The sequence below is a fragment of the Electrophorus electricus genome, chromosome 25 (assembly GCF_041902795.1).
Source record: "Electrophorus electricus isolate QZ-2024a chromosome 25, ASM4190279v1, whole genome shotgun sequence".
NCBI lineage: Eukaryota > Metazoa > Chordata > Actinopteri > Gymnotiformes > Gymnotidae > Electrophorus > Electrophorus electricus.
Genome location: NC_137521.1, coordinates 7,737,501 through 7,762,486, shown reverse-complemented (window position 1 = coordinate 7,762,486; position 24,986 = coordinate 7,737,501). Strand labels below are relative to the sequence as shown.

The following is a 24,986-nucleotide window of genomic DNA, read 5'->3' as shown; positions in this document are numbered from 1 at the left end:
TCTGAATCCTGCCTCGCCTCCCACAGGAAACACAGGAAATGTAGCCTCGTAAATAAAATGGATGCATTTTCAATAGTAAACACTTTTTATTTATACCACCTACATTATTGAAAATATTGACCTCTAGGTGCACAGTTTATGGTAGACATCCTCTTATTCTTCAAGTACCTCTGACAACACCAGGGTTGTTTTTGGGAGGCAGATCAGTCTCAGCTCAGCAGTAACACTGACATGTCTAAACGTTCCAGAAAGACAGCTGTGTGTGATGCTTAAATACTAGCACAAAACCAGAGAAAACAGAACATATAGCAATTGTAGCACGGTATCCCTCTACTACTGGTATAATGCTCCTATAGGCATGTATCATGTCATCTATCTATCTATCTATCTATCTATCTATCTATCTATCTATCTATCTATCTATCTATCTATCTATCTATCTATCTATCTATCTATCTATCTATCTATCTATCTATCTATCTATCTAAAAATTAGCAGTATTGTTACTGTATCAAGCTTAGTTTAGAATATAAACAGGAAGGACAATACTCGTTAGGAACTACCGTTTCCTTCACATTGTGCCTTGCATAATTGCTGCTAAATAGTGAAGAAGTTGTCAGATAGAATAAAAAAGGTTCAGCACAGTAACGCACTTTACTCTGCTACCAGACATATAGCTGCTCAGGTTTTCCCCCTTAATCTCAGGAGGGCTGAGGGGATGGCTGGGTAGAGGATATGATGGCAGAGTTTTGGGAAACTTGAGTTTCTTTATTTGAGTTGCTGTGTGTGCTGGCTGAGCCTGTGCAGGCCGCTAGCAAGCAGGTGGAGGTTTTATAAAACCTGAATATCTTGTAAGATGCTTATTCACCCACTTCTAACTAATAATTGATGACATGTGTTCCTTCCCTGTCTGTCAGAGCAGCTGATTTTGAATAATTACCATGTTATAAATGGTATTATAATTACAGACATTCATTTAGGTTTTGGGGAGGACAACGATGGTCATTCAGTGAGACAAAAACGATTGGCAACAACCGGTGTTTGAAGAAGCACTTCACACAGAAACACACTGCTATTAGTGAATGAAAGCTAGAAAATTAGCATTTTGCAAACGAGCACAGCAGCGCCCCACTGGGTTACTTTTACTGTTAGCATGTTTGCATATGAGCAATTCAGGATTAAATAATTAACAAAGTGGATATTTCTAAGGATGACAGTTGTAAATAATGATAACTTGAGAAATAAGACAAACTTGCTGCCTGAATGTGAAAGGGTAAGATGATTAAAACTCGGATTTTGTCTCCTCCAACGGGTGACAGAGCAGCTGCTGTGGCATTCATTATGTAGCTTAGTAAGAGAGATGAGAAGGAAGTGAGTACATAAGGCTGATGTTGGCAGATATTTGTCACTGTAGATTTGTCCCCACATCTTCCCAAAGCTGTTGGGCCATTGTGTGATCTGCCATGAAAAGAGAGCTCTCAGCCAGAAGATACACCATGTTAATATTCATGGGTGTATATTACCTGAGAGAACACATGCAAGTGTGCACTGATGAATAATGGAACAGGAGAAAAGCACAGAAGCAAATTAAATAGAGGTAGTGTTTCAAGCATGTCTGTGTGTGAGTGTGTGAGTGTGTGTGTGTGTGTGTGTGTGTGTGTGTGTGTGTGTGTGTGTGTGTGTGTGTGTGTGTGTGTGTGTGCAAACAATTATGTGAGTGCATATTTGGTAATTCATGCCTAAGCTTGCACCAATAGGTATGTGATCATCTGATTTGCTTGTTACTACAAACTTGGGGAAGAAGACTGATCAGTCATAGGTTGCATTATTAAAACAGAAGTACTTTGTCTAACATCACAAACAGATGAGAGTTTATATTTGTCAGTGTTTTAGATAAGTGCACCCATATATAATTAGACATTGCTAAAAACATGCAACATATAGACATGGAAAAATTTGTTGATAGCCTTCCACACAAAAGTAGAAACCACAATTTTCACTTGAAACTTGAAACCGACAAATGAGAATGGCAACTGTTGTTGTTTATTCCATATTTAACACAGACCTTTTAAGCCATATTTGATACAGACTATTTTGGATTTTTTTATTCAACAAAATATTTCAATTAATAAAACAATTGAAAATGGCATGGACAAAATGATGGGACCATTATCGTAATATTCTGTTGCACAACCTGTAGAGGCGATCACTGTCACCAGACACACAGGCCCACTCTTCCTGAGCGGACTGAGCTGACTGCTCCAGCGGTCTCAGCTTTGAAGCGCCTTCTCCAGACTGCATGTTTCCGCTCGTTCCACAGATGTTTGATAGGACTGAGATCAGGGTCCATAGAAGGCCACATCAGAATAGTCCAATGTTTTGTTCTTAGCCATTCTTTGGTGCTTTTAGCTCTGAGGTTTGGGTCATTATCTTGTTGAAGTCACGACCTTCAGTCTTGATCTTGACTGAGACATGTACCTTGACACTGACCGAGACTGAGACAGAGCTTTCTGACACTGGGCAGTATGTTTCACTCCAATATGCCTTCATAGTCTCGAGATTTCATTCTGCCCTGTCCAAATTCAAGCCGCCCTGTGCCAGACGCAGTAAAACAGCCCCCAAACAAAACATGACCTCCTCCACGGTTCACAGTAGGTATGGATTTCTTTTCTTTGAAAGCTTAATTTTTTCATCCGTGAACATAGAGCTGTTGTGACTTGCAAAGAAGCTCCTGTTTTGTCTCATCCGTCCAAAAGACATTCTCTAGCAAATTCTAGTCTGGGTTTCTTTATGTTTTTCATTCAGAAGTGGAGTCCTCCTGGGTCTTCTTCCATGGAGCCCACTGTTACTCAAAAAGCGACGGGTGGTGTGATCAGACACTGATGCACCTCGACCTTGGAGTTCATCTTGTATCTCTTTGGAAGTTTTCCTTGGCTCTTTGTTTCCTTGGCACTAACCTTCTGTTCAATCTGGGGTCGATTTTCCTCTTCTGTTCACATTCCAGAAGGTTGTCTGCAGTCTCATGGACTTTAAGCTTAATAATATTTGTAATGTAGTCACAGGACAAATCGAGCTGCTTGGAGACGCGCTTATATCCTTTACCTTTAACGTGCTTGTCTATCATTTGCTAACTGAATACAACTTAAAGATAATAGTTAGTTTGAAATATCAGTATAATCCAATTCTTAATCATTTTGTCTAGGGGTACTAACAAATCTTTCCAGGCCATTTTACAATATCTTTGTAGAATTAATCTTTTTTCATGACATCCTGAAGGCTTACAAGTGTACATGGGACCGTTGCTTTTAATTTCAGCACTTTCCAGGAGGAATGAAGCATTGTTTCTGTGAGCAATAAGGGTAACAACACATTTGTGCATTATTTTGTGCATTATTTGTGCATTGTTTTTCCCCTTATGAGAACAATTACTTGTAAGTGCATTTCAGGAAATGCAGATATGGATTACATGCACATTCATGACGAGATGGTAGTACGGGAAGTAACAAGTCCCTTTCACAGAGAAGATACAAAGAAGAACGGAAATGGTGAACACTGTTCCTCACACCCATCCATGATCTTAAAAGACAAGACAGGCTGAAGCTGTTTCCAGATCAATCTAATAAGCCCACTTCCTGCAGCACTGATCAGGATAGCTGCTATCTCTGGCCATGTAACTCTCAGCAGGGACATATCTAAAGGCTGAATGTGCTGCCAACAGTTTTAATGGCTCTGGCCTTCACATCAGTGAAGTAGAAGAAGGACACTTCACTGCAGGCCTCAATGTTTCTGCTCTGCTTTTGTACCCTTGTTGTTCCAAGCTGCATACCCCTCCTTAAAAAGGAATACAGTTCAGGATGAAAAAAAAATGAATTGAATTGGCTTTTATGGAATGAATTGGCTTGTATTAATTAGCAAGAGCAAAATCCACCGCGTGGATTTAAATCAGTGAGTGCATGGGCGAGCAGTTATTTGAACCCGGGCAGAATTCATTTTCTCAGCAACCTTCACAGAGGACAGCGGCTTAGAGGAGAGAGGTAATTGGCCATTGTTAAGTGATGATCATCTGACCATGAGTGGTGTTGCGCTGAATATTGTCTCCTGGAACATAAGGGACACGTTAGATTACGGTATCAACAAATGGGCCCAAGAGAGCTATCATGAACAGATGTCTGTCTTTTCATGTGCCAGTTTGAAAACAAAGGGTCTGCAGTGGAAGAGTGGTAATTGTGATTAATAAGCTTAGGTGTGGTTAGTGTATGAGCGAGCGGAGAGATGGAGCAGTGGTTCAAGAGCGCGCTGTTGACTAGCTGTTGCTGCTGGCTGCTGATATTTTTGGATGTCCAAGTACCTTATTGAACCCACTGCCAGCGTTTCAAGTGCTGTTGTGGTTTTAAAGCTTGCTATGCCACTATGATGTAGAGAGGGATGGGGTGCGATAGTAGGGAGTGAATAACACCTAATAGCTACTTCTTGAAACAAAGAAAGCTCTGCCTGATCTGCCAGGCATGTAGAGCGTATGGACGGCATATGACAGTGTTTCATTTTAATTGGTCTGGTCTTATGTTTGGGCTGTGACACTTATGTAAAAAGGCACAGTAGAGGTACCAGTCTTGCGTGTTACCTCGCCCTCTGCTAGCATTAAAATGCTTTTGGATCCCTGATGTAACCTAGACTAGATGGCTTTTGTTTTGAGATGACAAAGCATTTCCTAGATAATATACTCAATATTGAATATAAGGGTACAAACAATGTCAGGCTCTCTCTCACTCCCTTTGCTCCTTCTTCCCTGCCTCGCTTACTCACTCACTAAAAGCTGCCTGCACACAACTGCTGGGAAGTTCTTACCCTCGTCAAATTCCAGATATAGAATGCTAAATGTCTCTGCAGGATTTTACGCTGGTAAATGCCAAAGCAGATTTTGTGTAAGACAGACAGGAAGAGACAGAGAGAGAGAGAAGCGAGAGAGAGAGAGAGAGAGAGAGAGAGAGAGAGAGAGAGAAGAAAAGGAGATTTACGCAATGTAACTCTCTTCCATATGGCCAAGGAAACTTAATCCTGGATTTCTGTTGTTTTTTTTCTCTTGGATTATGGAGTGAGGGCAGCAGAAGAGCAGCTCAGTACCACCGAAGGGGAGAAAAACAGAAGGATTAGAGAAACCCCTTTCGCAACGAGAGGATAAGGGCCAGGAAGAATCTGGATGGTGCGCCAAGGAGTTCAGGAGTGAAACAAATTCAGTTTCATTCAAATTTACATAGAGCAGACAATATGTGCTGAGTTTTTGATGGATTGGCAAATATCATTTCAAGAGCAATGGCCACACTAGGAGTATTGAGTTAAGAGGTAGTGAAGCTACTAAATATGTAATATGTAAATATGGCAATATTAAAATATCTAATCCAATTATGGGTATTTCTATATTCCCTGGTCCTAGTCATAAAGTATGGATTTCTATATTCCCTGGTCCTAGTCATAAAGTATGGATTTCTATACTTCAATGGGATTTAATATAATACATACATACATAATAATAATATTACGCCTAATACTAAAGATGTTTATATGCTACCATTTTAAACAAGGTTTACTAAGTGCTTTACAGAGAAAAGAGAAAATGGAATGGACTAAATTAAGTTCAAAACAGAAGGTAAAATAGAAAGCAAAGAATAAAATCCACCCCAATGTTTCTGTTGCAGCCTAAAAGACACAATAAATTGTTTTTATTCTTAAAGTGTATGTGAGAGGCAAATTTTATTACAATGTTTTATTCATGAGATTTGTGTTTTTAACACAAAAGGACGAGATATAGGGACATCTTCAGAGGGAAGCATAAACATGCATGTGAAAAAAACTAGTAATGTAAATGACCACATTTAAATGATGAAGGTTATGAATGATTTGTTTAAATTTAAATTTAAACGTGCAAATACCTCTTTATCATTAGATTGGGTTAAAAAAGTTGTGTTTGGAACAGAAGGCATCTACAAGAATTGGATATTTATGAAACAGCAGCCCTGTATTGCGTTGGTAGTTCAGTGGCTGAGGTACTTGACTAGTAATCAGAAGTTTGCCAGTTCAAGTTCCACCACCCATTTGCCACTCATGGGCCCCTGAGCAAGGCCCTTAAGTATTCAGTCATAACGTAAGCTACTTTGAGTCAAAGTGTTAGCTTAATGCTGTCAATACAACTTATTTTTCAAATGTCTTTCTGTGAATTCAAAGCCACTTAATAAAGATATGACAGTTATTAAAGATCAATAGTTGGGTATCCATGTTGGTCACAAAAACAGCAAAAAAAATTTTATCTGTTAAAATTAAATATCCGAAATCATAAAAGGCTTGGCTACCACTGGAGCATGATGAAAATACCTCTGGATGTAATTTGCTGAAAGAGATAGAGACTTAAACAGGATAACATATGACACATAGTTTAAAATCATTAGGCAACATAATTAAGATTTCCCTGGCATAGTGCCAACCAAAACTGTGTATCATCAGAGCCAATGAAAGTCACATCAAGGCTTTCACTTGTAACTACTTGTGTTATTATATTATGTTTCCATTGAGTTCTTTCACCTCTGAAGCCTGTTAGCTCTCTCTTCTCACACACTCACTGAAATCAGTTTTCATAGACCCTGGTCTCCTGTTCTTTAGTTATGTGTGACTGTATGTGAAAGATAAAGAGAGAGAGAATGATTGAGAGTATGTGTGTGTGTGTGTGTGTGTGTGTGTGTGAGAGAGAGAGAGAGAGAGAGAGCACATGGCCCTGAGGTCTTGGCTCCCTTCTGCAGTCTGTCATTGGTTCGGCTCTACATGAGCAGAAGAGCAAAGAGACAATAAGGAACTTCAGCAGAGACTTGCTGTTGAACCATGTACTGTATTATGTTCTGTTTGATTTCGCCATGATAGCTTCTGTGTACATGACAACAAAAGGCGCATTCTGCCTGAATAGAGAACAGCTCAGACTTTTAAATTACACATTCCTCAGTCCATTCCAATCCTCCTTTCTTCTTTTCTCTTCTATAGTGCACCCCAATGATCAAAATACTTTAGGTCATGTGAAAGTGAATGTCTGCAGAGAGAGAGAGAGAGAGAGAGGGAGAGAGAGAGGGAGAAAGAGAAAGAGAGTTTACAGCTATGAATAAAAACAACCTATGCTAAATAAATTGAGTGCAAGAGTACAAGGAGGAGCTTTTTGGTAAAGAAAAGGATTTTTGAGCAGTTCTGGATGAATTTCAGCACCATAGTAAATTGGACAGCTCCCTTCATTTATTTAATTAATAACTAAAAGGAGACATATGAAAAATTAACTTTTTCTGTGTTTGTGCATATATATTTCGGTATCTGGAGAGTGCCTACCAACCCACAAACTGTAAAACAAGACAAGCCATGGAGATTCTTGCCAACGTCAGTAAGCACGGGCTAAAGCAAGCCGTTCAGATTTGGCTTCCTTAAAATCACTCTATCAGCGCCAGGCCTCAGAGACAAGAAGAGCTTGGATGGATAAAGTTGATTTCTCATGGCAACGATCCAGCTACAGTCGGCAACAACATGTAGCTACGTGTGTGCTAACCAGTTTGTGTCTGACTGCTTCTACATCCAGGTCAGCACAACGCAAGACGCAATGAAACCTTTACTAAAAGAGGCATCAGTACCAACTTCCCATGGCAAAGCTGCAGACAAAGGAAATACAGAACTATACAAATATAGTATTTAAATGTATCTAAGTATTTAAAAAACATGTTTCGATGGCCTCGTGTAGATATGTATGTTGGGGTGCGTGTAGCTGATAGATTGGGCAGAGAGCTGACCTTATCAAACCCACTGCAGAATCTGACTCTGCTTCAAACATATGGCTGCACGCTGTGTTTTCTCTAGCAGTCAAGTATCCCTCAGCAGGCAACAGTTGCGACGTTAATGCAAAGCCAAATGCGCCACATCGGAACTGGGGTGGGTTGGGCGAGCCATTTAAATAACGTGCACTCAGACCGGCCGTTCTGAGCAGCGCTGTTTTCACAGGGCGAGAAAGGTGCTGTGTGCTTGGTCGTTGCGATATCATGATCAATGCACGTCGTAGACATTTCTTTAGGAGCCCAGGGAATTGTGTTAAATTGCATAAAGCGGGTATAATAGGTCCCCTTTAAGCATGTTTTGAATTTCACAAAGAAGGCGCATGAGAGATTCGTTTAACCTTTATAGGCAGAGCTCTTAATTAGAAACTAGGAGTTAGTAACAGAGGACCAGTTTCTCAGACATGGATTATGTCTAGTCTTGGCCTAAACTGCACTGCGAATGTTGCATCTTTCATAGGTGTAGGCTAAAGCTCGGTCTGGGAAACTGGATCAAAGACTGTTAAAGTATATTTATGGGTTGCTTGTATAAGTGGAGTTAATCTTAATATATTCAACTCTATTTTGGTGTGTAAAACTATAACTATAGTTAAACAACAAGTAAACATATATAGTGTTGTGTAATGGTTTATTTGAGTTGAATAATGAAACCATTATACCGGTGTCCATGTTAGTAGAGCTAAGTGAACACTGATTAGCAAAAAGGTACGCAAAGGAGTAGATATTCTCAAATATCATATTTGTATATACAAAAGTAGCTTTATACATGCTGAAATCATTGTCGCTTACACTCAGTGAACAGGAGAACACACACACACACACAGACACGCACATACGCACACACACACACACACACACACACAGACAGACACGCACACACACACACACACACAGACAGACACGCACACACACACACACACAGACACACACACGCACACACAGTGACACAGCTGCAGCTTTCATATGCTAATTCTGGTATTTCACTAAGCCAGAATCTCCCTCTCTCTCTCTCTCTCTCTCTCTCTCTAACTCACTCTCTCTCTCTCTCTCTCCCTATCTCTCTCTCTTTCTCTCTCTCTCTCTCCCTCTCTCTCTCTCTCTCTCTCTCTCTCTCTCTCCAACTCACTCTCTCTCTCTCCCTATCTCTCTCTCTCTTTCTCTATCTCTCTCCCTCTCTCTCTCTCTCTCTCTCTCTCTAACTCTCTCTCTTGCTTTCTTTCTTTCCTTCTTTCTTTCTCTTTCACCCTTTGCTGTAGTCAACCCGAATCTTTGGGTAGGAGTAACATTACGTCACTTTATTTGGAAGCAGGCTGTATCAAACATATGTCATATGAACAGATTAATGGTGTGAAGCATTCACTTCATGTGTTTGCATCTGAAGCAGGAACAAAAGCCTTTAGAAAGACTGAACAGTCAAATCTGTGTCAAAGCAAGGATTGCTCTGTGCACAATTCTAAACACAACTCTAAATAGTGGGGTTTTAGGGGCATTTGAGTATTTATGGTGTTTAGAGTCATCGGTTATGCAGTGTTGTGTAAAGAATAGGTGTTTATAGTTGTGCTTAGAGTGTTAGAATTAATCAATTAGGTATTTACCTTTGTTTTTAGAGCATTTCTGTGTTTAGAGCTGTGCTTGTATTGTATGTATGGCCGGTTATTGTATTTAGTGTTTAGACTTTAGCTTCCAAAATGCCCACATAGTATGATGTAAAGAACAGATTTGGTCAAAAAGAAAATGGTGAAGGTTTAGATATTTGGATATTAGATATTTGTATTGTATAGTTTTTGTACACATGATCTTAATGGGTGTGCATAATTGATTAGAAATAGGTTTATTTTGTGGGCAGTTGTATCACAACACATCCTGTTGAGATTAACCAGCTTTCAGGTTTGGGAGAAACCTTGGGTAAATAGATAGGGGTTTGAACCACAGCAGTGCTTCCAAGTGAGCTAGTGCTTATCTAGACATGCAGATGGCAGAAGACAGCCTGTCAGCCGAGAGAGGGTACCGGAATGAGGAGCACTGAACTCTGAGAGGAAGAGAAACACACCAGTAAGGGAAGCGTGACGGAGATGAGGACTCTGTCAGGAATGGTGCGCGAGAGATTAAGCCTTTGTCAGGAACAGATCTGTGGATGTGTGCGTGTGCCTTCTCTAATGTATGACATGTCTGGCATCAATCCTAGTTACTGTAGTATCCATCACACCAACAGATGAATACGTAGATTTCGCAAATGCTCACACGCCTTCACACACAGACACACAGACACAAAGACACACAGAAAAACACACAAACACACACACACACACACACACATTCTCTCTCTCTCTCTCTCTCTCTCTCTCTCTCTCTCTCTCTCTCTCTCGCTCTGAAATATATGCATATTTACATAAATACAGACATGTAGAAAAAAAACATGTGCACGTGACAAGCTGGTTTATAGCTGCTGTAGTGCTGGTAAATGGTGAAGCACGTTGAGATTCACGCTTACTCTGGGCAAGGACCTGTAAAGAAGAACTACACAGGATGGGAGGAGAGTCCATGGCAGATGTGTTATATCTCCACCCTGTGTGTAATCTCACCCATGTTCCTAACACAGCAGACACTGAAAATGACAGACCCATTTGTATGTGTGTGTATGTGTGAAAGAAAGAACGAGAGAAACAGAACGACAGAAAGAAAGAAAGAGAGAGAGATGGATGAGCCTTGGAGTTGCAGGCCACCTCGATGAGACATTGACAGATGAGGAATGTCATGTAGTGACTTACAGACACAGACACACATACACATTGAAACACAAACCCTTGGGTTGTTCTGCCTCCCAGGGACACATCTGCCACAGCAGCTGCTGTTTCGAGGCTCCTTCGTACCCAAGAAGTGATGATACAGCTCCAGCACACAGGTGCTGTTAGATAAACCCCAACCAGGGTGACTTCACTGGTGTAATGGAATGCGGTTAAGGACCAGCAGGACTGGGAGAAGTCTTTGGTTAACTTACCGTGCAGGAAACACACGCACACGCACACAAACACACCGGTGCTATGAATACATGATCCCCAGAGAGTGACATTCTGACTCTGCTGCCATCTGATGGTTTAGCGGAAATGGGGTCTGTCACTCCACCCTCCTCGCTCTCTCTCTCTCTCTGTGTCTCTCTCTGTGTCTCTCTCTCTGTGTCTCTCTCTCCTTCACTCTTCCTCTTCTTTGTCTGCCTCTCTCTGTGCTTTCAGCTTTATCCAGGTTTGACTGGCCTGTCCGCATGTCAGAGCAGCTGCCTCACGGGCAGCCAGTGCAGAAAAAACAAACAAGTGCAGACACAAAGCTCTGTGTGGTGAACACACACACACACACACACACACACACTCACACACACACGCACACATACACATGCACACACACACACACACACACACACAAGCTGTTAGCCCTTTTCTCCAGTGCCATCGGGTGTGAAAGCAGCATGATGATTATGTGTAAATACAAACGATTTGTTTTGTGGTTCTCACTCTGTACACAAAGGACTTATCTGTCTCTTTCTCTCTCTCTCTCTCATATGAATGCATCGCAGCAGATGTCACGAGCTTCTTACACACACACACACACACACACACACACACACACACACGTACATGCACTGTTTTACATGCCAGGCTATTTAGACTGAGACACTTACCTGTTTTGAAGATGCTTTGGAAAAACAATCTTCCATGCGTTCTCCAATCTGCCATTTAAAAGGACTAATTCCTTGCAAGCCTTCCATGAGCACTATATCTACTTTAACCATTGTAACCAGCCCTATTCCCATAAGAGGTGTACAAAAAGACAACAATAGGAACCGTGCCAGAGCCTTGCCACAGGGCCATTTAGAGCCCTCGCTTTGGAGAACCTCACTGGGAAAATGATGGAGCCCAGGACTGGCAGCAGTATTATGGTGGGATTAAGTTTATACCAGCTATTAAGTGAATGGCACCTGCTTCCACTTATTCCACTGACATCTGTTCAGGATCTTTGAATTCAGCTCTGAATTTGCAGTAAGCCGTCCTGGCTGGCATGTAGGCTAACCTGAGAGCAGGGAATTCTTTAGGGCCTGTTGATGTAGTGTTTGGGATACTGGGTTGAGTGCTGCTAGAAAACCCAGAAAACAGGCCTGACCCTTGGGCTTTTACACCTGTATGTAATGACACCATTATGTAATGACACTTCAAAAAAAAAACCAAGCTAAAAATGAGGATTATGTAAGATTAAGAGGTGTGAGTTGTGTTTGTTGTTAGGGGAATAGCATACTGTACAGTACTGCCAGAACTGCTCAGCAGGTGCAGGAGGGGAGTGATTACGGCCTCGTTTGCGCAGTGCCGTCAGTCATTACTCACGGTGTTTGCATGTTTGTGGGAAGCTGCTCTTTACGACTGCAGCTAAATGACACGTTTCAGTGAAGTGCTAATCAATGTCATCTGAACGTGGCCCTCGTGATTCCCGCGGTTCCTTCTGATGTGAGCTGAATGGAGCGCAAGCAGGTGCACCACCTCCCTCCCTCGCTCGTGCCCCACCCTGACCCCCCAAGACGGGCCAGGTCCTACCGGGAGCCCGGTCCCCTTCACACAGCCCTGCTCCAGGTGGACACCCCTGGACACACATACTCACAACGACTACTGTATGGCTATCACTATATTATAAGAGTACTGGTATTCAACAGAAAAAAATAACTTGTTATACAGAATTTTTAGCGCAATCACAATTCACCATGTGAAAATTCAGTTCAGTTCAATTGAGTATTCCATGGAAATGTAAGCATGAAACATTTCTTCATTTACATTCCCCTATGCCTACAGTCATTGCTATTGATTTCACCCCAGGCTGGAAGTAACCTAAGGGCCAGGCAGAAGCTGTGGCCCCATTTGCCCAGTAAGTAATTTAGCCCAGAATCCTGGACTGATGTGGTTTGGCATGCACAAGAACCATATCACACAACATGCACTAGATATAAGGCCATTTTAGGACATGCCTTATATGTATGTACACTCATGAGTAGGGGGAAATCAGGTAGCTGATACAGAGATCATGCTTTCTCTCTCTCTCTCTCTCTCTCTCTCTCTCTCTCTCTCTCACACACACACACACACAGTATGAACATTTTGTAGATTTATATCCACTAAACAATAGCTGACACTCTATAACTCCATGAAAGGGCTTCATTCACCACAGACACCTCTATAAATCTGAACCTTCTCAGTTCCAGCCCAGAGAACTTTATTCTGAACACAGCCTCCCATAAGTACCAATACAGGAGCAGTTTCCGCTAACTTTTGCCTCACTATATATCAGTAGTGTATACAGTACAGCCCTTGTCTCAGGACAGTGAAAAGAGCCATTTCCTGGAGGACATCTTCCCTTAAAATGGTGGGGGGGGTGGGCGAGATGTCTCTTTTGAGTGTAATGGCCGATATTACAAAATGTACAGCCAAATATATAAACAAAGACAAATGCCTTTTGAGAGGCTTTTAGTAAAGCTACTTCCCTCAGTCTACTTTTCACACTCTGTCATTCTCTCTCTCTCTCTCTCACACACACACACACACACGCACACACACTCACACGCATGCACATGCACGCAAGCACACACACACACACACACACACACACACACACACACACACACACAAACGCTCCATATGTCTTTATGTGCAGATTTCCTCGGTGAGTACAGATGCAGAACACCTGTTTCTCATTCTCCTTACCTCCTCCACTGTCTTTTGCTGTAAAGAGTGCTCTGATAAGCGCTGTCCACATGAAAGATCATTTGCTTCTTTGAAACTAAGAGCACATTTTAATCACACATTTACATTTAATGTAAATGGTGCTAATCACACTTAGCACATTTCACTTAAATCTACAGTAAATGATTTAGACGTTTTTAAAACAGATTTAAAATGATCAAGGGATTGAACTTTAAGGAAAACAGACCATTTCTTTAAATAAAGGGAAGAAGAACGTCGGGGACGTTCAAATCTGTGTATATAAAGAACTCGAAGGATAGAAGAGATGAACAGCGAACAAAAACTAATATTGAATTTAAAATAAATAAATAAATATCTCCTACCTCATTTGTCGCCTTTAGAAAGCTACCAGTGCGTCGAAGACTATTATTAAGCCTCTGATGTCTCAGACGGTAACAAAAACAGGACTTTACTTCCATCGCTTGGAGCTTCTGAAGGAAGCGAAACCACTCGGTGGCGCTAGTCCACCGCGCCGCCGTTCCACTCCGCCGTCCCTGGAGAGCTGGAGAGAGCAAGGCAGTGCAACGGAGCGCTTCAGACCCCTGCCTGCCCCTCCGGTGCTAGCGGGTTACACCAGGCACCGTTCCGACCATCCTCTGCCTCCTCGGTCTCACCGGACACCGGAATACGTCGCGGATTTGGGGTTTGACTTTAACGCTTGGGGATGATTTTAAACCGATCCGAAAAGCACTGATGCGAAGTTTTGCGCCTGGCGGGCTAGTTGCGATGGAGATGTAGAGAGGACGCTGCGCGACAGACAACTTTCCGCAGCCACGCGTCCCTGCGCGTTGCATATCCACCTCGGACTTTGGATGTTTCTGTTTAAAAAAACCCAAAAAGCTGCGTTTTACACTGATTAGTGAGTAAAAACGACATTATCCGTGGGCTAGATTTCAGAAGGACTGGAAATTCTGAAGCATATGGTGGAGTGGATTGCTGGAGCCTTTCCGTGTCGGAGACAGGATACATCCGATCGCTTTATGTCAGATAATGGAACGGCAATGAGACAGGTCTTTTCTTAGGAATAAAACAAGCGGTGCACCAACAGGTAATACAACATTTTGTACATGTTTTTCTTTTTGGTTTTCTTAATCAGTTTTGCACACGAAGAATAACATGATGGTTTTTATACTTCAAATGCGTTAGGGGCTGCAGATGAGATCTATTCATCTTGGGTTAAAATTCTCAGAAAACCCATTACTTCAGGCCTACATTCAAAACATTATCAGTGGCGCACAGCATTTACGCGCGTCACGAAAACTTCGTGTAAAAATGTATTTTCAAACAGAAATCATAGTTTAAAGATAAGAGATGTGCCGTTTGGGGGGGGAAAATGATAAGGAAATGAATCAAAGTGTGATGTAATTGTATGAGCTGATAGACATGAATGATGGGCTGTGCTATGACAACTATCTGCAGTACGGTGCTCTCGTCTTGTACCGGGCACCTATGCCAGGACCCCGCACTCTGAACCTGCTGTGGAAATGTCGAGTTCAGCCTGGCAAATCAGGTAACACGCTTCACAGGGGCGCAAAAAAGAGAACAATCCGCTGCTTCTAGCTGCTGAAGTGTGTGCGCTTTTCAAAGTTCTCTAAAATGCAACGGATTCTTTCCTTCTGCTGGGACAAAGGTTGTCTACGTGGTTGGAATTTTAATTGAGAAAGAACGGGTTTTGACAGCTTCTCACTGTTACATATACTATTATATATATACGAATTCCTAACATTAAATCTTTGAAAACTACACTTAAGGACAGATCTTCGAATAGGACAGTCGTAATACCAGATATTAAGCCTGGTGAAAGCAACTTTTCCTGCAGTTCTATATAGCGTGTTGGTAATTATCATTTCAGTTCTGAATTCTGGTGTTTAACAGGAGTGTGTGTGTGTGTGTGTGTGTGTGTGTCTATATATATATATATATATATATATATATATATATATATATATATATATATATATATATATATATATATATATATATATATATATATTTATTTATTTATTTTTAAATTTATTTATATATATTTATATATATAGACACACACACTCACACACACAAACACAGTGGACAAGGTCACACATGCACACCAAAGCGCGCAAACATTGCACATAGCCCACTGGCTGAAAGATTGCACCTTCCCATGCTGCTGAACTGGTCTACTGGTACGGATGAGACGTGCTGGGCTGTGCGCTACCGCACGGAATGAATTGTTGCCTACAGTGGTGACAGACCCTTGACGTCGAAATATCGAGGCAGGCTGTCGTCAAGCGCAGATTAACCTTGAGCAGGTACTCGTCTCTTTCCCAACTGTTTTAAGTATTACAAAGTAATTTGGATCTGTTGCAGCTTCGTTCTAAAATCATTTGAAAGGGAATCTGAACGCGCCATGGTTCAGTGTCTGATGTAGCGTCACCATCACTTGGTTATATCGATGGCTAAAATATGCCTCTCCAAAAATGGGTTTGACATATGTTTTTGTTATTTCTATATCATACCCATTGGTTGAAAGTGATTGGGCTGTTTTTGCAACAAACAGCTCTAAAATGAAGGGCTTCTTCCACTTCACTGGTTGTGTACCCGGCTGAAACTAGCCACGCAGGTGCTTAATTGAAGCCCGTCTATAATAATTTGTCAGTCGGCAAATCAGTGTAAACAGGTTGAACATGGGGGTGGGGGGACATTACGCTTCCGTCAGCAGCTGAGGTCTGCTGGCAACCCTGTAGACCAGCGCAGCGCTATTAGACTGAGTTTACAATGAATGGAGAGCTTAGGATGGGGATTTACTAATCACTGTAACACTGGAACAGCAGGGAACAGAGAGAGAGGGAGAGAGGCGGTGGGGCAGAGAGAGTGAGAGAAAGAGAGAGAGAGACAGAGAAAGAAACAGAGCTAATTATATTTGGCAACTTGCACAGAATAGGCTGCTTTAAGTGGAGTAATTTCAGGGCTTTGTGTGTCTGGGTGCATTTCCCTTTATTTCTTAATACGCTGTTTAAAACCTATTTATCTCATGTCCTCACATCCTCTGGTTTTCCCGTTATCTGTCTAATTTCCTCACAGTGTTTCCTCTCTCTCTCTCTCTCTCTCTCTCTCTCTCTCTCTCCCTCTCTCTCTCTCTCTCTCCCTCTCTCTCTCTCTCCCTCTCTCTCTCTCTCTCTCCCTCTCTCCCTCTCTCTCTCTCTCTCTCTCTCTCTCTCTCTCTCCCTCTCCTGTCCTTTCTTCTGTCTGTTGTCTCCTTTCTGCCAGTTTACTTCAGTCATTCCTGCTCTTTTTCTCCCCTTATCTCTCCCTGTCCATTTTCTTATACTTTCCATTTTAAATGGACAACTGAACGGAACTGAACTGAACTGAACTGAACTGAGCTGAACTGAACTGAACTGAACTGAGCTGAACTGAACTGAGCTGAGCTGAACTGAACTGAACTGAACTGAACTGAACTGAGCTGAACTGAACTGAACTGAACTGAACTGAACTGAGCTGAACTGAACTGAACTGAGCTGTTTTTCACAGTTGGTTCCATATATGTATATCACATGTTATGGAGTGTAAGCAACAGCAGAAATAATAACCTTCCAGTTCTGGTCACTCCGATGGTCCTATCCTATCTGATTAATTAGAGTACCCCCCCCCCCCCCCCCTTCGGAGACTGTGTGTGTGTTTGTGTCCACTGTGCATTCAGAGTATCATTACAGTGTGGTTATTTGTGGGAATTGCTGATGGTTAAGGGTGAGAGGTCAGACCTCATGGGAGCGATGCAGGGCTGAGAGTGGCATTGTGTATGAGTGTGTGTGTGTGTGTGTGTGTGTGTGTGTGTGTGTGCATGTGTGTGTGCATGTGTGTGTGAGGCTGAGCAGTGTTGAGTTTCACTTACTGTCACCCGCTGAGAGCTATCTGGTAGGGGGGATTAATGTCTAACAGACCGCCGCTCACCCATTATCCTGTAATTGATCGGCTGTTAGGTGATTAATCCATCAAAGACATTAACAAAGACAGAACACCTGAATATATTGGTGTGTGTAGATCGCTGTGTTTCTGTGTGCATCCAGCCTTTTTGGTTAACACACTAAGAGTTTCTCCTATTAATTCAGCCTTTGTTCTCTCTGTTCAGGCAGAACCCTGGGCTGGACTAGAACTGTTTTCAGTAAAGACGTCTGTGCTTGACTCACTGGCCAGATGTTTCTGAGAGAAAAGTTAGCATAAGGTTTTAGCATTAGGTTTTTAGAAACTACTCAGAGTGCTAGGGACAGTTCTCTTCTCTTCTCTTCTCTTCTCTTCTGTTCTCTTCTCTTCTCACCTCTTCTTGTCTCTTCTCATCTCTTCTCTTCTTGTCTCTTCTCGTCTCTTCTCTTCTCTTCTCTTCTCGTCTCTTCTCTTCTCTTCTCTTCTCTTCTCTTCTCTTCTCTTCTCACCTCTTCTTGTCTCTTCTCGTCTCTTCTCTTCTTGTCTCTTCTCGTCTCTTCTCTTCTTGTCTCTTCTCGTCTCTTCTCTTCTCTTCTCTTCTCTTCTCTTCTCTTCTCTTCTCTTCTCTTCTCTCCTCTTCTCCTCTCTTCTCCTATCTTCTCTTCTCATCTCTTCTCATCTCTTCTGTTCTCTTCTCGTCTCTTCTCGTCTCTTCTCATCTCTTCTCTTCTCTTCTCTTCTCTTCTCGTCTCTTCTCGTCTCTTCTCTCCTCGTCTCTTCTCGTCTCTTCTCTTCTCGTCTCGTCTCTTCCCGTCTCTCCTCGTCTCTCCTCGTCTCTTCTCGTCTCTTCTCGTCTCATCCCCTAGCCTTACTTAACTAGGCTGAAAACCCCAGCAGCCATTGCCTCCCTCCTTGACTTGCTCTCTCTGGAGAGGAAGAGGACAGAGCAAGAGCTAATAGCCCTGAAAGTGGCTCACTGGGGATCCCCACCACATCCCTTCCACTCTCTCCACCTGCAGACTGTACCGCACAGTTCTGTTTCTCCTCTAAACCCTTCTCTCTCTCTCTCCCCCCACACACTCTATCAGTCAGCACTTAAACAAAGGCCAGTCAGCTGAATCCACGAAAGCCCGCTGTGTCTGTAGACATTTGTTCCAGGCGTGCGCCACGGGAGCCGGCCCTGCTGGTGAAGTTGCGCCCTCAGGAATAACTGCAACTTGCAGCCCAATTTTTTTGGACAACTTCAACAACAGTAAAATGTTCAGCATGTAAGGTAAGCATTAGCTAAGCTGAATGGATGCTCGCTGCAGTGTCTGTTTGTAACGACCCGAGTGCCGCAGGGCAAGGTGCAGGACGTATAGAATCGCTCGACAGAGACAGACGTTTATTAACGAATATGGAAGACTTCGACACTCACTTATAACACAAGCGGTGATCACAGACACAGGCACTGAAACGGTGACCAGAGGCACAAACATGAACAGGAACAGGAACAGGAACGATGGCTGACAAGGGTTTAAATAACTACAAACATGCAGGTGTGTGCTTAACAACGTAGGCGTGGTTACAAACAATACACAGGTAACGAAGAACTCCCACTGCACGCGGTGGGCCATACCATGTGACCAGTGGGAGGGGAGAGTTCTGTGACACTGTTATTAAGATCATTCTGGCTGTGGCTACATTTGGCTAGTCATGATTGCAGTTTGGCCCCGGAGGAGAGATTGCAAGGAAAACTTATTGTGGTGTTAGGAATTGATACATACACCTGTAGACTGTGGACTATGTTAAAGCTATTATTGCTACATTTACTGGGCATGTTCTATAAGTCTGACTCCAGCCTCTCGTCCTAACACTGTCCTGGCATTTACTGAGGATGCTTCATGAGCTTGACCTCTCCGTGGAACGACACGACCTCCAGGAGGACATATGTCTTGATATTTTGACATTTCCTTTTGATCTGAATGGAGACATTTTGTCTTGCTCTTTTTGTACTCTGCAGTTTGAAAATGGACAATGACTCTTACCAGCACTGAGCGATCTGTTCTTTCTCTCTGTGCAGAGTTCACACTGGATATTTGTGATTATGGTGGTGTTAACCATGATTGTGGGCTGACATTTCACTAATGTCAGAAGAACAGTTTCACATGTTCACAGCATGGCCTTTGCATAGGTGCCTGATGTGCTCCTTCATTTACATTTCTGACTTCGCTTCTGCTCCAGCTTCATCGTTGGACTGTGGACTCATTCATTGTTGCTCCTTTGATGGAAACGTACAAAAGCAGTTTCAATTAATGATAAGTATCATGAAATAGCAGAATATATATTTTTTATTATTCCACCCCCCCTCCCAAAAAATAATCAGTAGACATTATTATTAATACAGCTAATGCTCACAGATACATCCAGATAATCCAGAGCTAATGCTTACATTGCATACAGCCAGATAATGGATGTATGCAAATGAATGATGAAAATAATATAGAATATAGTACTGTGTATAGAATTTATAGAAGAGTCCTTTTCTTTTATTATGTGATGTGCTTCTTTGTCAGATGTTATGGACAGCATATTATACATATAACCTATTATGTACTGGGACTCAGGAAAGGCAGAGTTGCTATTGTACAACACAGCTGTGTCCATGGTAGAAAACATGAGGAATCCTTTTGGGGTGGGTGGGGTGGTCCTCATTTGACATGCTGTAATGGAGGCTGCACTCGGCTCTCGCTCAAAACAATGACCTTTCTCTGCTGCACACTTCTGCACACTTCTCTGCTGCACACCTCTCTGCTGCACACTTCTGCACACTTCTCTGCTGCACACTTCTGTTCTGCACACTTCTCTGCTGCACACTTCTCTGCTGCACACTTCTCTGATGCACGCTTCTGTTCTGCACACTTCTCTGCTGCACACTTCTCTGCTGCACACTTCTCTGATGCACACTTCTGTTCTGCACACTTCTCTGCTGCACACTTCTCTGCTGCACACTTCTCTGATGCACACTTCTCTGCTGCACACTTCTCTGATGCACACTTCTGTTCTGCACACTTCTCTGCTGCACACTTCTCTGCTGCACACTTCTCTGCTGCACACTTCTCTGCTGCACACTTCTCTGCTGCGCACTTCTCAGTGACCCCACTGCTGGAATAGATACTGAATTCTAGCACTGCCCTATCTTTGTCTGTTTCCTTTTGTTCATTCTTTCTTTATGAGCGTTATGGTTTCTCTCGCAACGCAGGTCTAAAAGGAAGGGAGAGAGAACTAGGGGGAAAGATGAGGAGAAAGACATCAGGGAAAGGCTTAGACAAAGTGAGGGTGAGAAGAGTATATGAGCGGAAGTGAGAGTGAAGAAAGTGTGGAGTTCTGGTGGATCTGTTACAGTGGTGGAAGTGGCAAAGCAAAGCGACACCAGAGCGATTTTCAACTTGAGATCTGTAGACCCCTAGAGGCCACTGGAAATACTGCAGCTATTTAATTAGAGAAGGTGTTTAGCCTACCATGCATCACGCAAGGATATTATGGGGCTAGAGTTAGCAGGATCGTATAGTGGCTGACCTTATGTTCCTTGCATTGGACTGTTCCATGCAGTCCAGGACGCAGAGCTGTTCAGCTGAGAGGCAGAGATTGCTGAAGAGTTGCAAGGTCAGAGCAACTTTAGACAACTTTCTAAAAGATGCTTGTTGTCGTCATACACCAACATGGCTCATGAGCAAGGGCAGCCTAACGTGTGGCCGACGGTCATAGTTCATGTCAGGAGATCAGAAACCGGCGTTTTTGGATGCTCTGAAATCAAGGTGACCTGCTCTCTATAGTGCTTAGCATCTTTAGCACTCAGTGAAGGTTGTCTTGGAAACAGGTACACGGTGCCACGCAGCAGCAGAACAAACTTAGCAGGTCACAGGTGTTACAGAGAGACATCTTAAAAATCTGAAATATCATGGCAAATATAAATAACAAATAACAAAATTAAAATAAAAGATTTCTTCATGTTGCGCTCACAACTACTTTCTTGGGGTGTGACAGTTCATGTATTTGTTCCGAACTGTCACTGTATGCACAGTATGGTTCCGTGTGTGCCATTGCACGCAGAATACGCAGTAGCCTATGTGTGAAGATCGATGAGCGTAATGCGGAATCAAATTTCACAAGCGAGAGTTTCACAGGAACCTTAAGCTGTAAGCCGTTAGAAGGTTATCAACATGCCATGCTAAGTTTAGCTCAAGATCAGTCACACTATGGAGAATGGAAATGACACACAGGAGCTAGAAGACCAGCCTGCTTCTTTCAAATCAGCCATGACCCCTAGTCCCTCCTACAGGAGAGGCAGGAGAGGCACACTACACTACACCAACCAACAGGTCACTGGAGTTCAACCAAAAAAAACCCCAAAAAACCCAACCACAAAACCAGGACAAGCAGAACAAAACAAACGAGAGTACAACTATCCATCCCTGCTACTGTTCAGTAGCACGTAGATGTGGAAGCAAACAGAGCGAAAAACACTCCCAAAACAACTGCCATTTACATTACACTGGGTTGGGCTTACACTTTAAATGCTGATTTATAGTCTAAGTGGAACAATTACTATTCTATTTATTTTGTACTTTAATAACAAGATTTTTTTTTTTCAGTTTTGTATCTGATTGTGACCTATTGCCTTTTTTAAAAATCAGCCCTATATAAAATATGACATATACGAGAGTGTAAGTTCACTGTTTACATTTTACTGCTTAGTACACTACAGGCTGTCCCAACTACATCACTATACATCCCAACTACATCAATATACATCACTTGGTGGAACAAACTAACTTGCACTACTGTCTGTTCAAAATAAGCTAATAGAGACCTAGCCTTATACTTATGGGGGGTTTTGGTGATTTTTTCTGTACTGAACTCATACTGAACCGTGAAGTCCAGACTGTGGTGTGAACTGAACCGTGATGTGCAGACCGTGGTGTGAACCGAACCGTGATGTGCAGACCGTGGTGTGAACCGAACCGTGATGTCCAGACCGTGGTGTGAACCGAACTGTCATGCGCAGACCGTGGTGTGAACCGAAACGTGATGTGCAGATTGTGGTGTGAACCGAACCGTGATGTGCAGACCGTGGTGTGAACCGAACGGTGATGTGCAGACCGTGGTGTGAACCGAACCGTGATGTGCAGACTGTGGTGTGAACCGAACCGTGATGTGCAGACCGTGGTGTGAACCGAACCGTGATGTCCAGACCATGGTGTGAACCGAACCGTGATGTCCAGACCATGGTGTGAACCGAACCGTGATGTCCAGACCGTGTTGTGAACCGAACTGTGATGTCCAGACCATGGTGTGAACCGAACCGTGATGTCCAGACCGTGTTGTGAACCGAACTGTGATGTCCAGACCGTGGTGTGAACCGAACCGTGATGTCCAGACCGTGTTGTGAACCGAACTGTGATGTCCAGACCGTGGTGTGAACCGAACCGTGATGTCCAGACCATGGTGTGAACCGAACTGTGATGTGCAGACCGTGGTGTGAACCGAACCGTGATGTGCAGACCGTGGTGTGAACCGAACCGTGACTTCTGTGTACTGTTACGCCCTTCTTACTTCCCCATTCCATGTACATTTTATATGCAATGAAAGTGTCAAATTCACCCTGTACCAAAGTAATAAACCAAAGTACCAAAGCAATAAATATCTAGGTTTTAGCATCCGGTGAAGCACCCCATGTCATGGGCGAGGACTCCCAAGAGTCCCTGGGTACCTGACTGACTCCTCGTCACATCTTTAGGAAGTGCAGAAACTCAAGGAGGTGTTCATAAGTGCCTGTGTGCCTCACGTGAGTCCCAAGAGTCCCTGGGTACCTGACCGGCTCCTCGTCACATCTTTAGGAAGTGCAGAAACTCACGGAGGTGTTCATAAGTGCCTGTGTGCCTCACGTGAGTCCAGCCAGACTGGCAGATACACTCCTTGTAGGAGTGCCACATGGCAGCCATTTTGAAGTTTATTATGTAATAAAGGTCTAAGGTATGAAAATAGCAGGACTAATTCAATATCCAAGGTCTACATTTAAAGGATGTTCTGAATGAATTTTAGTAAATATTAATGTACTAATCATATATTAACAGCTTTAAACAGAGGCCATAATATTTTATCTAAAGCTTCATTAAAACATAATACAGTTTGCCATAGTAATCTGAGAGCAACCTGCAGCTGTGTTGGTATTTCCCCCTCACCCAGAATGGACTGTGGCACATACCACTACTCACCGAGATGTGTGTTGTCCTGCAACATGTTTTCTTAACCCTTAGTAGAAGGGATTTAAAGATGGTAAGTACAAAAGCTGGTTCCTGAAAAAAAATGTAAATGGATTTAATTTAGTTTTTTGTTTGCTTGTTTTTGTCTATCAGAAGTTATTACCACCACAGTGTGATTTCTTCTCTTTGTAATCATTCTTCTGTCCAAGATTGTTAGTACCAAAGCACAGTGCGGTAAGCAGCCAGCCCTCTGAAGTGAAGAGTGCTGATTTCTGACTCACTGGCAAGAAAACACAGGATGTTTTTAGTTTGCAGACTAGAATTACATCAGGTTAGCATGACTATTAGAGTAATTTTACCTCGGAATTGAATGTTTGGTTTAGCGGGTCTATTTCTGGTCTTCTCTTTCTGGATGGTTTTCATGGCTATAATTATATATATATCTCTAAAAAACAAAAACAAAAGAACTAAATATCTCACCACTAAAATACAAGGATGTGTGTGAGAGAGAGAAAGAGAGCGAGAAAGAGAGCGAGAAAATGAGAAAAGTGCATAAGGCAGCAGAGAGGGAGAATATAACAGCAAGAGAGATACCCCGAGTGTTGCCAGAGGAAGCCTGTTTGAAGTGTGTGTGTGTGTGTGTGTGTGTGTGTGTGTGTGTAAAGTTTAATGAAGGACATGTCAAGAGAACTAGAACAACTAGCAGCTGCAGGTGAAGCTGAGCAGCTGGTAGTGTAACAGAACCCAGTAGATTGAAGGGCTGTCATCAGTGTAACAGAACCCAGCAGAGTGAAGGGCTGTCATCAGTGTAACAGGACCCAGCAGAGTGAAGTGCTGTCATCAGTGTAACAGAACCCAGCAGAGTGAAGGGCTGTCATCAGTGTAACAGGACCCAGCAGAGTGAAGGGCTGTCATCAGTGTAACAGGACCCAGCAGAGTGAAGAGCTGTCATCAGTGTAACAGAACCCAGCAGAGTGAAGGTCTCACATTTTGATTAATGACTCATGTATTGGTTAAGGTCTCACATATTGGTTAAGGTCTCACATATTGGTTAAGGTCTCACGTTTTGGTTAAGGTCTCACGTTTTGGTTAAGGTCTCACGTTTTGGTAAAGGTCTCAATAGGAATCACAAAAGCACAAAACCTGTGCCAATCATCACTGGTCTTCCTTCCTCATAATATTGAGAGCAGACCGTTAGATATGAGCTGTTGCCCCAC

General features: G+C 42.7%; 1 protein-coding gene across 3 annotated transcripts in view; it reads left to right on the top strand.

The window, feature by feature from the left end:
* Nucleotides 1–14,167: 14,167 nt before the first annotated feature.
* tafa3b (TAFA chemokine like family member 3b) overlaps nucleotides 14,168–24,986 on the top strand; it is a 93,429-nt gene continuing 82,610 nt past the window's right edge. Inside the window, exon 1 of one of the 3 annotated variants that reach the window (XM_027001401.3) lies at nucleotides 14,168–14,669. The gene's annotated coding sequence lies outside the window, so the exon portion shown is untranslated. Of the gene's footprint in view, nucleotides 14,670–15,762; nucleotides 15,913–18,593; nucleotides 18,798–24,986 lie in introns of those variants that run through there. The other 2 variants (XM_081707953.1, XM_081707954.1) reach the window with 2 other exon arrangements.